The sequence below is a fragment of the Myxine glutinosa genome, chromosome 2 (genome assembly GCF_964187855.1).
Source record: "Myxine glutinosa chromosome 2, kmMyxGlut1.1, whole genome shotgun sequence".
NCBI lineage: Eukaryota > Metazoa > Chordata > Myxini > Myxiniformes > Myxinidae > Myxine > Myxine glutinosa.
Window position 1 is genome coordinate 60,173,853 of NC_136262.1, and position 17,010 is coordinate 60,190,862.

At 45.4% G+C, this 17,010-nt stretch overlaps 1 protein-coding gene across 7 annotated transcripts in view; it reads right to left on the reverse strand.

Annotated features, from left to right (window-relative positions):
* The window catches only part of LOC137421761 (DNA (cytosine-5)-methyltransferase 3A), a 240,098-nt gene that overhangs the window by 182,286 nt on the left and 40,802 nt on the right, over positions 1 to 17,010 (reverse strand). For 3 of the 7 annotated variants that reach the window (XR_013622675.1, XM_068108130.2, XM_068108129.2), the window contains exon 1: positions 7,320 to 7,418. The exons of 2 other annotated variants lie outside the window; for them this stretch is intronic. The gene's annotated coding sequence lies outside the window, so the exon portion shown is untranslated. Of the gene's footprint in view, positions 1 to 7,319; positions 7,419 to 17,010 lie in introns of those variants that run through there. 2 more of the 7 variants (XM_068108126.2, XM_068108123.2) reach the window with 2 other exon arrangements.

Consider the following 17,010-nt stretch of genomic DNA (forward strand, 5'->3'; position numbering starts at 1 on the left):
GACTCCCTCTAAAACATCTCGACACCACTTTTACGCAATCCAGCTCTCTGTACCGCTCACCCAATTACTCGAAAAGCTTGCGAGAATCCAATCAGAACCAGTGCGGCATTAATGCTTCTTCTTCCGGGTATGGGTCTAGCCAGTCTCAATGGATCTCAGAAGCGAACGTGGGATCTTCATGATGGAAGATGTTCATGTACAGAAACACCATTCCTTGTACGTTAGATGTAATCCGTGCGGCAGCATGCCTTCCCATAATGCAGATGATGAGAGAAAAATCAACAGCACAACTGCCTTACAAGCACATTTATATAGTCCTTTGATTTATGACACACTTACTCACGTCTTGGCGTTCCTCAACAAACGCATTGCATTAATAGGTAATAAATAATGTGCACTTTGTTTGAGCAACCACAATTATGCTGGCCACCTCCTTCTGCAATTGCATGCAAAGAACCGGGCAGTGCGATTTACTTCTTTGGAGACCATTAAATAGACCTATCCTTACACTTTTTGAAAAAAAAAAATGGAGGGATATTGTAATCAGCTCAGACTGTCTGTCTGTTTGTCCGTTTGTCCCGCTATCTCCTCTTAAACAGTTGTGCAGAAATTCACCAAACGTGGTAGTTATGATAAAATGTAATTAGGGGAACATTTTAAAACATTTTTTCATTGGACTTTAAATATGCGATCAACATTGGGGACACATGAGATATGTAACCCTTGGTTCATGCCCCAGGGGGTGGGAAATTCGGGTCACATTGGTAAAAACGGATTTTTTTTTAAACTCAAAATGTGATATTGGGTCATTCCTTGTGGAACTTTTTGCCATATTTCAATTTCGCTTTAGGTGGGAGGCGTGGGGATCTGCGATGGCGCACCATCGACTTCGTTCTCGTAATTATTTGCAGAGGAAGCAGGAAGGTGGTTTATTTGATCTGCCAGCTCATGAATGTCTATCAACCCAGATGTGAGATTATATGGTTTTGATTTCAGTACACTCGGTGTATTACGCAGGTTTTCCTGGACAGCTTATGCACTACAATAGATGGAAACGAACAACACAAGATGACGTAACATAGAAAAAATGGCTGTGGTACTCATTAGGACTATGGAGGGAAAACAATTCGACATAATCCACATATTATATACACAAAATGGGAAAGTTGGTGGTGGTGGTGGCCGTGGCCCATACTCTTGACAAAGTGCCGGGGTGCTCACGACAAGCCGTGAATACTTCTGTAGCTAAGAACCAATCCTGGACAGGTCGCCACTCAATCACATTAAGTAAGGGTGGTAGATTGGGCAAAGGGGGAAAAGGAGAGGTTGCGTAATTGAGAAATTAATTTGAGAAAATGAAGGGATGGATGAAAGGCAGGGGAAAGAATGGAAAAGGGGTTGGGATGACACTGTAGCGAAGCAGGATGTTTAATCTCACCACCATCCCATGTCCCAATGTTCTATCATTTTTGCATTCATAATATGGAAGTAGGCCCTTAAGGTGCTTTCCTGATTACAAGATGCCTTGCTTTGCGTTATTCTTATGGAATATCAAGCTCATGTTCTCTGACATGGAAAAGTACATCGGGACTCATCATTGTACCTTTGCAGGAATTACAAGGATATTAGTCGAAAATGGACAAATCAACAATACACAAGATTTAAACCTATGTTCATACCTCATGCCTCCATGAGCTATACAGTCGTGGCCAAAAATATTGACACCCTTGCAGTTTTTTCAAATAACTCACAATTTTCTGTAAAATAAGTTTAAATTGACAAAAGTATTTGGTCTCCACAATTCTTTATTTCACTGTTAATATTACAGAACGATTGATTTTGATTTAGAACTTAATATACCCTTTTAAATCAGAAAATAAAGAGAAATGGCATCAATAAAATTATTGACCCCATAGACTTAATATTTGGCAGCACGGACTTTGGACAAAACAACTGCAGTCAAGCGCTTCCTATGGCCATGAATGAGCTTCCTACATCTCTCTACTTGCAGTTTGGCCGATTCTTCTTGTGCAAACTGCTCCAGTTCTCCCAGATCTGAAGCGTGCCTTCTCCCAACTGCTGTTTTCAGATCTCCCCACAGGTGTTCAATCGGATTTAGATCTGGACTCATTACTGGCCACTTCAGAATAGTCCAGCGTTTTGTCTTGATCCATTCCTGGGTGCTTTTTGAAGTGTTTGGGGTCATTGTCCTGCTGCAAGACCCATGATCTTCGATGGAGACTCAGCTTTCTGACACTGGGTTGAACATTGCGCTCCAAAATGCCTTGGTAATCTCCTGATTTTATGATACCATGCACACATGCAAGGCACCCAGTGCCAGACACAGCACAGCAACCCCAAAACATCACTGAACCTCCTCCATGTTTAACTGTAGGGAAGGTGTTATAATATTTGAAGGCTTCATTTTGTTTTCTGTAAACAGAGATGATGTGCTTTACCAAAAAGCCCTAATTTGGTCTCATCTGTTCACAGGACATTCTCCCAGAAGGATTTTGGCTTGTTCAGGTGTGTTTTGGAAAATCCAGTTGGGCTTTCTTTTGTCTCTCTCTCAGTCCTGGGTATCCGAGCATAAAAACCCCTTTCATTGAGTTGACGTTGACCTTGTGTCTGAAGGTCAGACCTTGAATCTGGTTGGCAGTTGATTGTTGTGCTTTTTGTGCACCATTTGTGCTTTCTCCACTATTCGAACAATCCTTCGCTGCAATCTTCGACAAATCTTTCTCTTGCTACCACGTCCAGGGAGGTTGTCTGCAGTGGCACGGGACTTAAACTTCCCGTTAACATTGCGTACCGTGGACACAGGAACATCAAAGTCTCTGGAGATGGACCTGTAGCCTTGAGATTGTCCATGCTTGGCTAGAATCTTGTGTCTGACCTCCTCAGACAATTCTCTGGTTTCTTTCTTTTCTCCATGCTCTTTGCGGTACACACAGTGACACAAAACAGCAGAATGAGTCATTTTCTTCATTCAAACTGCTTGAATGAGTGATTTTTATTTTGCAGGCACCTGCAACTCACCATGGGTGAGTTCAATTCCAAAGAAAAGGAGAATCACCTGCTTGAAATCTAATTATTTCTAACAACTTCCAAAAGGTGCCAATAATATTGTCCGGGCGATTTTAGGATTTCTGTGTGGAATAAGCTAAGGTTTAGTAATGTTTTCAGCTCTTTCTGTTTTGTTCCACTGCAAACCAAAGAAATGCAAATGTGGATACCAAAATATTTTTTAATTTCAACAATTTTCTGGAAGAAATGGTGCATTTTTTGAAAGAAGTGCAAGGGTGCCAATATTTTTGGCCACGACTGTATGCTCAGATGGGAATGCTTTGGATATGCCTACTGGGTCTGTAGTATTCGACTCAGATACTATTTCTCCTCATACTTGACTCAATATTTTTCCTACGACTGGCGACTTCACTCGAGACTAGAGGCTGAATTCTCGATAGTGCTCTGGACTCAAATCTTTAAATGGCAGTCGTTAAACCTGCGAATCGAACTCGTGATTCAAGTTACCCGAAATTTAATTGGACTTTAAAAAAAAATCTGCCTAGAAAGGGGGGTTAAAGTAAACAAGAGGGAGAATTGCTTTGCATTATATTTCCCCTACTTGTCCCAATGAATGTTCTTGTTCCAAGCAAAATGGGCATAACTTCGTGAAAAAATGGTGAAACAGCCCGAAACTCAAACTTCTTCTGTAACTTATCATAATGAAGCCATGCACCAAGTTTCAGTTGAATATGTTAAAGTTTAAGGAGAGAAAGTCTGAAAAACCACAGGTGGAACGGACGGACGGACGGACAGACAGACGGAGAGGAAACCCTAAATCCCCTCCGGGTGGAGGACTAATAATAGGGTAAAATACCATACTGGCACGAGAGAGCGCCTGTGAGGCAGGGAGACATTCAGGTTTGCATCGGAATTAAATATCATGATGCTGAAGACTTAACCCTTGAAACAAGTTTCTAGGTCTAATACATAATAAATTGTTTTTCACCATAAAAAAACAGTTTGTAGTTGGAAGAATCCATATCGACAAGAAAATAGTGAGAACTGTACAGCAGGAATTGCAAGAACTCAAGCAACTCGAGGTTTTGTCAAAAGAGACAAAGAAGCCCAGGAAGTCCAACAATTCCACGGTCCGCAGAAACAAAGTTGCTTCAGTCAGAGGCGACCACAGACCATGTGCACTCGGATCTTAAATAATGTCTTCCTGGTCTGGGGAGAAGTGAGGGGGAAGAGGAGCTTCAAAAGACCACAAGACCTGGTCTGCCCCTCCACGATGACTCTTATTAAATTTTTTATTTATTTGGCAGTGGGTAACCATATAGAAGACACCCTACCAGTTTAGAATGGGCCTCGGCCTGCTTTTTGGACTGCAGAGCAGCCTCTCAACAGGACTACCAGGAGGAGTTTGGTCGACAAGTTCACCAAAGCATCAGCACAAAAACAGCCGACCCAACAGGACAGAGCAGCCTTGGGGGCATTTGTAATGGAGAACCCTTTGACAAAGTGCAACGCTATATTAATGTAGATCTTCATGTGGACTCAGACACACGGAACCATTACAACAGCTTCTCCCGTCCCTTCAGGAATGGGCAAGGCTAACAACTATCCCAAACAAACGGCCATAGCGGTAATTTCGCCTTAGCTTTGGGATTGCCAGGACCAGTGGAGACCTGAGAGCTCAGTTAGGGAAGACAGACATGGTGGGCATCAAGCTTGGTGGTGATGCCCATTGTGTCATACATTTGCCACAGGTAGTCATGTTTCCAAGATCTTCTTGGTCTTACACCCTCTATCCTTTCCCAAACTGCCTACCACCAACTATCCCAGTAGACTATCCCAGTCTGGGGCCTGTTTTTTCCAAGCTGCATACGGTCTACCAGGAACAGACCTGTCTGCCAGTAACAGGCCTGTATATGGTCCATGCTACTCGGTGTAACATTTGCGGCAAAGGCCTGGACCACTTTGAATGTGGGAGACTTACTATCGAGAGACAGCGGAGGCAAGAAAGGAAAACCTGCCAACATCCATTCCTGCAAGGACCAGTCTATACCTGTGATGTTTGCGGTAGACGCTGAGGGTCCCACATTGGACTATCCAGCCATCACACGATGCTTGGTGAGCACGTCGACGAAGGGAAGAGATTCGTTGAAAGCGCCAACTCACATCATCATACGGTCTGCCAGTCACCAACCACTGGAGAACTCCCAGAATCCAGGCTCACTGCTCACCTCAGCTCATTTGTTTCTCTTTTCTCTCACCTATGGAACCAACTTCCTAAGTCTGTTCAATCTCATTCTTCCATCCAATACTTCAACATAGCTCTTCACCACCACCTCCGGTAATCCCCCGTCCATACTCATTATATTTTCGAGCTACATTAACCCTCCCCAAGGTCCACCCCTTCCTTTCCAGGTTATTGTTTTCTCGTCTCTCCCTCCATCATCCTTTCTGGGGTTTTTTTTGGCATTTTGCGGTTTCATCCCCGGTTTCCCAATTCCTCTTTTTCATCCCCTTCTTGTTATGTTGGAGCTTTTTCCAGCCTGTTCCCTCCAGGTGTCCACCTCGCCCTTCCATTACTTCCATTCTCCCCCTTGCCCATTCAACTTCCAAGTCCCTCTTCCCTGCAACTCCTTTTTTCCCCCAATATTTCCATGGGATTGGAGTTTGTATTGGAAAAAGTCTAAAATGATCAAGTTTGAAACATCTGCCAAAGTCTTGTGTTGATGCAAACTTGTGCAAAAACCAATACGTGACCATTAAGACGTGCTCCTTTTGAGTGGAGGTCCCCAGTACTACCGAGGAGGTATTTTCAGAAAGAGGTTGAAAGGGACCATCAAAAATGGATGGACATTTATCGAGGGAAGTTGAGGTAGTGCTTTGTGGACTCTTCGTGATGTATGGCTTCACTTTTGGAAATACAAATGAGCCACCGGGAAGGAGCAGTGGCTCGCCAAGGCTCGGAACTCCGCCAGCTGGCACACGGATCCCTCACTTGCCTTTGGAAACGATGCTGGAGCTGAAAATGCATGCACATGGCCATACCTCATTCATGTAATGCTCTTGCACCTCATCATCACCATCACCATGTACCATGCCTTATGCAGAGCGGTTTATAGCTGCGTCGGGATTCGAACCCAGGCTATACAGTTTAGAGGTGAGTGTGCATACCTCGAGACCATCCTCTCCCACCCTCTACCTCATTTATGACTCAAGAACACCTCGTCTATTGATCGAGAATCTCTTAAATCATTCACTCCTTGATCGTTCCACGCGTCACTCAATCATATCCTCCATCACAGCTCTTAATTATTAAAATACATCGTTCACCCTTTTCGTTCACTCCTCTCGTATTTATCCTTATTTCATTCTTTCATTCATTCAGCACCAATCCTTTCCCAGGAATCCCAAGGAGGGATAATCTACCTTTCTAATGATTCCTTCATCACAACCTAAAGTCATGCACAACCCTCTCAGTGAATACACCTAATCAAATCACTACCTATATATCCTTTGTCCGACTACCTCGTTACCTTCTCACATAATCCTTAATACTCGAATTGGTTACCAAATCACTATTAACCCTCCCTCAACACCTTGCCCAGAACAAAATAACAAAATTTGATTGGCTTAATCGTATTCAGGTAAGAAAGCATATTGGCCCAATGATGCTCCTCAACAACACCTGTTGTCGCTACCTTAGTATAGTATCCACCGTGGTCGGGTTGCTGGATGGCCTCACCTGCTCGAGAACACAAACGTTACAGCATTCCTCTTTTCCATGGCCCATCCTCCTCATATTTCCATTTGCTACATAAAATGCTTTTTCAGGAACCGTGCCGAGAGCTCACAGCTCGGTGCTGCATGATTCCACTACGGACCGTGCCGTGAGCAGTGCCAACGTGCGGATGCGCCGCATACGCTAAGCGGACCGTCGCGGAACGGCTTGCCCATGCTAATGCGTCATTAAGATCATTTTTCCCGTCCTCGTCCCGCGGTCCAGCATCACGGTTCACACTGCGGCTCCGGGCGATGGTGCTCCCGGTTTTAGCGCATTCGGCGGATCGCTGGCACGGACACCTCTCGCGTCTCAAGGGCGCAGATGGAAGGACATTGTAAAGCCGTGCAGGTATACAACGGCTTCGAACGACCTTGGGCGACACCTTCCCGGCTCTGACATTCATCCCTCTACGTAGCCTACTACACCTCCCCCGTCTTTCTCCGAGACGCCGATCCACCATTTTCCCCGCCATTCCAGCATCCCCGCGTTCTTAGAACTCGGCGACCGTTCTTACCGGTGTCCCTGGCTGTCCCCGGCGCAAATCCCTCCCCGCAGCGCGGCGAGCCGGCCGCCCCGGCCCCTGTGCCCGTCCGGCCGACGAGCTCCCTCCGCCCGCATCCCTTGCCCCGCCCGGAGCGCAGATCTATCCGCTCTTCCTCTTCGCTCCACTCCTCCTCCTGCACCTCCCTCCATAACCTTCCCCTCTTCAGCCTAAACTGTCTCGCTTATTTTTCTTTCCTTACCGTCTCCTCCTCGCCTCACATCATGCACAAATCTCCACGCTATTTCAGAATCGCAATTCCTCCTACAAATACCCTCGAGTTACCTCCACCCTTACCTCGTCTACTTCCAATATTTCTATAAATTCACCACCTTCAACTTCAGTCCCTAAAATCCTTTAATTCCCATTCAAAAAACCATGGACAACTTCCTTATGGGATCCATGACTACACAACAGTCCATTACATAGTTAAACTAGAACAGCACTAGGTAGAGAGCATACCTCCGCCTGGCTGAACAGTTTACGTTTTGTATCCACTGATATGCCGGATCTGGATTCAGATCTTCACCAAAATCGAATCGGCTTGTTCTTGTCACACACCCAACCTGTCCAGCAGATTTCGTCCGAATCCATCCACAACTTTTTGAAATATACTGTTCATAGACAAACAAAAAAAAACAACAACAAATATGTCGTGCATAGCACGATACTTGCGAAATCCCTAAAATAAGTTGTTGGCCATGATGACCTCAAAAATAATGGGTGGTTGAATTCAGTGACCTGGTAATCAAGTTCTCTTCAAATTTTAAGTCAATCGGATGAAAAATGAGGATTTTAGAGATCTGGCCTAAGTTGACCTTTTGGCCTATGTTGACCTTAAAAATACTTGGTGGTTGAATTCAGTGACCAGATAATCAAATCCTCTTCAAATTTTAAGTTAATTTGATGAAAATTGAGGATTTTAGAAACTTGGCCTATGTTGACCTTTTGGCCTATGTTGACCTCAAAAATACTTGGTGGTTGAATTCAGTGACCAGATATTCAGTGACCAAGTCCTGTTCAAATTTCAAGTCAATTGGAGGAATGTGAGGATTGTATAAATCCCACCTAAATTGTTGACCTTTGGCTTATGTTGACCTCAAAAATAATTGGAGGGTTGAATTCAGTGACCTGATATGCAAATCTTCTTCAAATTTCAAGTCAATCGGATGAAAAATTAGGATTTTAGAAATCTGGCCTATGTTGACCTATTGGCCTATGTTGACCTCAAACATACTTGGTGGTTGAACTTAGTGTCCAGATATGCAAATCCTGTTCAAATTTCAAGTCAATCGGATGAAAATTGAGGATTTTAGAAATCTGACCTATGTTGTTGATATTTGGCTTATGTCGACCTTTTGACCTCAAAATCAATAGGCTTCTTGCTTATGACCAATTCTGCCATTTGATGAAGTTTCCTGAAGATCGGGTTAAAATTGTGACCTGCAGGCAATCATACCCCTCTCCGCCGCCGACACACCCCTCCTCCTCCTCCCCCCCCCCCCCCCCCCCACCCCCTCCCCGCCCCCCCAAAGATGGCCTGCGTTTTCAGGGGAGCCCTGATGTCCATACTTGTCAAAAGACGAATGAAATTGACTGACTAGGGTCTCCTGAGACTGTACAAAGTGGACCGTGGTTCGATATTCGTGATCGGAATTATGATTCTTCACACCAGGAGATTGCTCCCTCAGGGCGGAACTATCCGCAAACAGGACGTCTTATCCAGCACGACGTGTGCAAGGAGACCCCGTTTCCCTGTTTGAATTTGAGATTAGTGTAATATTCGTCAGTAAACGCTGAAGGGCCAGTGAAGAGTTAAACTCGTCGGTTGCAGCCTCGGCCTTGCAGGTTTGCCACAAATTTGCACTCCGCATTCCCAGCATGCCCTGCGCCAGCTGGGCGCACGTGCTCAGAGTTCACCCACGTGCTAGTGGCGAGCCCGTTGCTGCGCGATCGTCGCCTCGAGAGCTGAATCTCAAGATGTAGATGCTTCTCCAGCTTGGGGAGGTGATTAACTTCCAGAGTAGGAAACGTCACAGGTAGTGTTGCTGTCTGAATCTGAGCCAGAGATGTCTCAACAGGTGAAGTTATCATTCATGCATTACAATTACTCCCACGGTCCAACGAATAAGAAGGTGGGCGGATGACATAAAGAAGGCAATGGCAGGTCCATTTAGGGAATTTTAGGCAGTGCGAACCTTAAGCAAAACTATATGGTATTCATAGAATACTTACCCTGCACATTCAACTTGGGGCGAGCCAACTCTTCTGTTTTTGAATGTTTAAAAAAAAAAATTTGATCCAATGCCGGACCTGCCAGACCATGTGAGCGATGACATCATAAATTTATAATTTTCTAATATAATTGTTGCATTGATCATGCTCAATACATTTCAAACTGATCAGACTAAGCGTTGTCCCTGTCGAATTATGACTTCATAATTATGGAACCAATGAAATCATAATCAACATATCTTATTCCCCAAGGGGAGTACTTGACAATGAGCCATGTTTCAATTTTTTCAATGGAGCAGTTTGGGAGATATAGAGGTGCAACATTTTTCGATTGTTCCAAGATGGAGCCTGTGCCACGTGACCTACGACGTCATAATTAGCATTAAAAAATTATACAGGGGTAGCCGCTAATATTCTGAAAATTTTGTGTCCATCGGACTAACGGGTGCAGAGGAATTTTTTTTTTCATACGAATCAGATGAATCGTTGCACTTGTCGAATTATGACGTCATAATGAAGGCACCGATGACATCATCTTCAACATATCTTATTCCCCATGGGGAATACTTGACAATGAGCCATGTTTCAATTTTTTCCATTGAGCGGTTTGGGAGATATAAAGGTGAAACGTTTTTCCAAGATGGCGTCCATGCCACGTGACCTATGACGTAATAATTATGAATTAAAAGATTCTACAGGCGGAGGCGCTCCTATGGTAAAATCTCGTGCCAATCGGACCAACGGTTTCCGAGAAAATGATTTTTTAAATGCAGACACATACGCAGACACATCACATACGGACCCGAATGCTTAACCCTGCCTTTCGCTTCGCGAGCGCTGGGTAATATGGCTTTCGCATAAGTATGCAGATGGAGTCAAAACTATTGGCCATTAGGCTAGAGCCATATATATATATATATATATATATATATATATATATATATATATATATATATATATATACATATATATATATATATATATATATATATATATATATATATATATATATATATATATATATATATATATATATACAGTGCGTATCAAAAAAAAGGTAATCCGAATTCAAGGGGTTAATATGAAAAGGTTATTTAGTTTGACAATTTACATATGGTTTACTAATTAAGAGGAGATCCTCAGCTTTCCATTGATACCTTCCATGCATCATTGCTGTCACACATGACCGAGTACATGTTCATTGAAAATGACAAGTTCAAATCGCATTTTTACAAGTTTGGCTAATCGATGCAAGTCAGGATAATTGGTGCAAAATGAACGTCAGATGTGAACTTTTCTCAGGAATGATTGGCCTTTATGCACACACACCTTCAACATGTCCACCTCCCCTTTCAACACAAAGCTCACAGCGGCAGAGCATGCCCTGAACTGCTCGTCTCACCATAGTCGGGCCATTGGGCAAAGCATCGACTTCATGTCGAATACGGCCCTGCAATTCGTCAAGATCATGGGGAGGAGTTACGAACACCTTGTTCTTTAAATGTCCCCAAAGGAAATAATCACATGGTGTGAGCTCAGGTGATCTTGGCGGCCATTCAACTGCATGGTTGAGGGCGATGACTCGGTCTCCAAAGAGTTCCCTCAGTCGATCTCGGACAGCGATAAGACGATGTGCTGGGGCGCCGTCGTGGGCCCACCAGAGATATCTGAAGACACCACGAACCTGTCGCTCAAAGTTCTCATCCAGCTGCGGTAAAACTTCATCATTGATCATCTGCAGATACCTGTTACCATTGACATTCCTTTGAAAGAAAAATGGTCCGATCACCTGACCACTTCCACAAAGTCTCAACCAAACAGTCCACTTTTGTCGATTCATGTTGGTGTCAAAATTAAATTCCGGGGGTTGTCCTGTCGGTGCAAGAACATTATGGGTATTGACCTTGCCGTCCATGGCGAAAGCAGCTTCGTAGCCGATAACGAGATACCGCAGGAAATTGACATCTGCTTCGCAACGTGCTGTCAACCATCTGGCAAGCACCAGCCTCCTGGCAAAATCCCCTGGCGTAAGTTGATGCCGGATGTGAATCCGATATGGATGTTGGTGGAGGTCCAGTTTTGTGATTCGGTTGAATGTTGCCGAAGGCAATCCCGTCCCATTTCATCTTGCGCTGGTATCCCTAGGATGCTCCAAAAATTGCTGCCTTACTGCTGCAATGTTCATTTCCGATCGCCCAGTGCGCCTCCTACCAGAATTCTCCTTGTTACGGTTGAGGCTAGTGCCATGCTCTTGGTATTTTCTAACATTCGCCCAGATTGTTTTGGCTGCTGGAGGCTCCCGTTCTGGGAAACGTTCCCTGAACGCATCACAAGTTCGCTGCAAACTTCCAATTTGGTGAAAGGTTGTAACCACGAAGGTCCGCTGTTCAGTCGTAAGTTGAACCATCTTTTGAATGACTCAGACTGTCTCTAAACCCATACACTGTAGGCCCATCTTAAATACCCATCTTAAACAAAGGATGATGCAAACGACGATTACCAGACCAGCCTAACAATTTTACATAATCAACTTGGCAGTCGACAAGTAATGCGTCCATTTAAAACTGTCTTGCACCGATTAGCCAAACTTGTAAAAATGCGATTTGAACTTGTCATTTTCAATGAACATGATTGTACTCAGTCATGTGTGACAGCAATGATGCATGAAAGGCATCAATGGAAAGCTGAGGATCTCCTCAAAATTGGGAAACCACATGTAAATTGTCAAACTAAATAACCTTTGCATATTAACCCCTTGAATTCGGACTACCTTTTTTTTGATATGCACTGTATATATTGTTACGTGCTCCTCCCCGACCCCTGGTCACGGTGTACCTCCGAGCCCCGAGAGGAGTCACGGCAGAAAAATGTGTTATTCTGTATGTCAAAGATCAATGGAGAAGCCACACCAATTGTTACACACAAACAAATATTGTATTAAGATCACACAAGAATAACAGTACAACAATAATAGTAATCAAAAGTACAATCAATATATGTCCTATGATGGTACCATCAGTTTTGTAACATATACCTCACTGTGCTCCAAGTGAGTGAACCAAGAACATTCCCAATGTCTCTTATTCCCGGCTTCAAGCCAAAGTTGATCCGCTCCAGCGATCGTCAGATCGATGTCCAATCGAGACCAGAATCCCGTTGGGTTGGCAGTTACAGTCCTGCTGCCAAAGCTGTGCAAAGGCGCCCTCCAGGCGACTGGGAAATCCAAAGGCGCCCTCCAGGCGACTAGGAAATCACACCCTCGGGTATGGACATTCCAAGGCTCACAGTCGGCGAATGTGCCCAGGGTTGCTGGATCACCATAGATATTGTTATGAATTTTGGGGTAGTCGTATATAGATCCAGGTAGATCTGCATAGGTCGGTGCTCCGATGATCGTGGGTAGCAAGAACCATCTTGATGTAAATAAGTAGCGGACCTGTCTCGCCCGTATGTCGGATTAAGTGTATCTTCGTCCCCATTACGAGGAATGGGGCATGTTAAGTCGTTATAGGGATTATGTTAACTACTTCTTTGTACATCGTTCCCTCTGTGATCATTCCTTTGTCCCGTATGGCAACGCACCATAGACATTAGTTAGGCCCATTAGTTGCACCACACAAACACTACTTAAATCTCCCCTCTGCCACAATAATCATAAAACCCACCGGAAGCCAGTTGGGAGCACTGCCGATGGGATACTACCAGTGACATCACCACAAAGCACACATCGTGCAGGCAGGCCGAGAGCCACGGTCAGAAGGACTCCATCGGGCGGGAGTTGACCAACCAGCAGGCAGGGGCAAGAAGCGACCCGCGGATTGGTGGAAGGAAGGTGGAAGGAAGCGACGAACCGATTGGCCATGAACAAATGGCATGAGAGAGAAGTGACGCGGCCATTGGTGGAGGGTCGAGCCTGTGATGTTGGCGGGCGGGGATTGGTACAGAGGACCGGTGACGTCACGAGACGGGTGATAAAATGACTCGCAAGCCGGCATTTTGCCCCTTCTTGTTCTGGTTCTTCTCGTTTTGGACTGCCTTCCTGCGCTGGACCCCCTTCTGCTCTCGGTTTCTCTCTTCTCTTCTTGCCCTCCGCCATTGCTCTCTGACCCTGGACCCTTGCTTGTTTGGCGACGATGGACGTTGGAGAGATGTTGGAGCGTGGACGATCCTCCTTCCCTGCATTCACGGACGGGACTTCACGAGCGATCGCGCGGGGACGCGAGGCCTGCCGCTCTGCAGCGTATGCGGGCCTAGCAGCGCGCCAACGTGGGTGCATCGAGGCCTACTTCCCGCCAACCCCGGAGCCACGTCGGACGACTGCGCTCAGAGCTTGATGATCCCTGACACACTGCAGACAGAGATAAGCCACAGCAAACACAAAACACAACGATTCATTTTTGTATATATTCCCTCGTCAGTGTGCAAGTCTGTGTGCAGGAGCGCTCACTAGGGGGTTTAGCTTTATCATTGCGTTCTTGTTCTCGGGGTCCGGAAATAAAGCCGTGTTTATTTTTGTACATAAAATCCGCCTCGGTTTGAGTTTCTTTCCGAAGGGTGAAGACCTCATCAAGGCCGTCCAGGTAAGTCGGTATTCTTCTTCCTTATCGCATATCATTCACCATCAATTGGATAACGTCTTCATTAACGCTCGTTTCCATCCGTGGCGTACTCTCGGTATTAACTGAGAGCCAGCCACATGACAATATATATGTAAGGTACTTACTTACAAAGGTACTTACTTTACAAAGGTACAAAGTGTACAAAGGTACAAAGGTACTTACTTATAAAAGGTACTTACTTTTTCCACATGCGAAATTTGCATATATGTTTATTTAAATTATACAATGGAATACAAAATGTAAATGTTTCATGATACTTGTTATATTATATCACCTTTATCTATCAATATTGTTGAAATGAAGATCAAATAGCTGTATGTTGAAATATGTTGAAAAAGTCAAAACTTTACATGGGGTGTACTTACTTTTTCACGTGACTGTATATATATAGTGTTGCGGTTTTGAGAATAAAGAATGACCCCCTCGTAGGTAGTCGCACCACAACATGTAGCCTCGCTGTAGTTTAGTTATTTCTTAGTAAGTGTAAGCGTAGTCTCCTTTCCTGTGTTAGTTTTGCGTTGAGCAGGCCAGTGAGTAGGCCTCGATTAGTCTGGAATACAGTGCTAGGCCTGAACAAGTCTGGCAAGGCCGAAGGGAGGAGCTGCAGGGGGAGTGGCCGGTAAGCAACGAGCCGCCAATCAGAGCTCGAGGGGAGTGGCTCACCAAAGCGACGGGAGGAGGCCGGAACATTCGGGTAAGGCGGGGCGGAGCCATAAAACCCTGCCCCGGGCCCCCTGCGTCAGTTGAGTTGAGTGGGGAATCAGCGGGAGTCAGAGACAAGTTGAGTCGGAGCCCCTGTGAGATCGTCAGAACCGCAGCAGAACGAGTGAATTGAGTTGCTTGTTATAGCCCCGCTGTACACGAACATTCCCCGTGCCCTGTGCCCTGCGCTCTGCGGCTGTATTAATCGCGCTTGTGGAAACGATCCATCATGGAGCCACCTCCGCCAACGATCCTCCGACCTGGGCTTCCTGCATACGTGCCGTGACCACCAGAGGGCCACGCCGGGCGAGCTGTCCCGGAGTGAGGCGCGTTTGGCGTGCGAACTGTCCTTCCTCCTTTTTCGCCGCGTGAGTGAGTGGGCCCTTTGTCTGGGGATAAGTTAAGATTGCTTAAGTGCCTGCTCTGTGTCTCTTCGGATCATTGTACATAAATAATAAACCATGTTCTTCCTCTTATTTGATCGTTCCCGTCCTTTCACAATTGGCTTAGCATCGTACGAATAGAACCGCTCGAATCGGGTTCAATAAAAGGTAACGGCATGGGTCACGTGATTCGCACACCGCTCGGGCGTACTCGATTAGCGTGGCTCATGCGAGGTCCGGTCCCCGTTTTCGTGGCAGCATGGGTACCAAAGGTACGTGCGGCATCGACCCGATACCCTTTTCCACGCTCGCTGCGGAAGTGGCGATTCGGCCTCGTGGACATGAAGACCCAAGGAGGAAAAGGGGCTTAACCCCCCCCCCCCCCCCCTCTGTACGTCGACGGGCTTCGGGAGATCCGCAACAATACATATACATATATATCTTTATTTATTTATTTATTTATCTACCATATGAAACACAATGTGTATTTGTGTATTTGTGTGTCTGTCCCCCTTCATAAGGAGGGAGTGGAGTAGCACTTTAGGAGGGAGTGGGGTTTTTTTGTGGGGCTTTAATTGGCAATATTTGAGTGGGGTTTTAATGGACAATCTTTGAACCGGTTAAAAGTCCACCGGTTTGTCCCCCGGTTAAAAGACCTAAAAGACTCTGAGGACCCAAAATGCCCAAGGACTGAGAAGACACAAAATACCCCAAGTAGTCAAAAGATCCAAATGACCCCGAGACCCAAACGACCCAGGGGATCCAAAATACCCCAATACCCTTAAATACACAAAATACCACAAAAGACCCCAAAGACCCTGAAGCCCAAAAAGGTTGAAAAGATTTCAATACCCTTAAAAACCCCAAAAGACCCTTAAATACACTGAAGACACTTAACGATCCCGAAGACCCAAAATATCCCAAAGACCCCGAAGACCCATAAAACCCTGAAGACCAAAAAGACCCAGAAGACTGAAAAGCTCACAAAAACCCAAAAAACCCTGAAAACCCCAAATTCCCCAAAGACCCACCAAGACGGAAAAGACCCCTATACCCTTAAAGACCAAAAACACCACAAAGACCCCAAATGCCTCAAATACCTCAAACACCTTTAAAGACCCCAAATACTCAAACAATTCAAAAGACCCCAAAGACCTTTAAATACCCTGATGACTCAGTGGACCCCAAATTACCCAAAAGACCCTTAAATACCCCAAAGACCACATCATTAAAAGGTTAAAGGTAGCACCCCTAGTTAGTCCACAAGCAACACGTACGCCACCATAGGACTTCAGTTATTTCATTAATATGTGTTTTAGATAAGGCCGTGTTTCCAATAGTTGAATCTGCGTTGCGTCAATCAAATAAGAAGTAGGCCCATTTCATTTCGTCCATTTTGCGACCTCCCTCTCCAAGCAACGCCATTACGCGCCTTTGTTAGCAGCGTTCGCTGCCTTGCGCTGAAGCTCGCTCAAACGCCGCCATAAGCCATGCGGTTAGGCCCGAGAAAGGGGGCAGAACGCCGAGAAGAAGGTGTGGCCACGTCATCCAGTCATCAAAGGTGTGGCCGGTAAGCCCCCACCAGCCAACCAGGGCTGAAGGAACATCGCTGGCAGGCGTGGCTTTGTGGAGAGTGCAGTGATCGCGCGGAGCGTTATAAAAAGGCGAGCGCAAAGCCCTTTGACGGACTTTTGATGAGAGCGCTGGTTGTAACGTGACTGATAC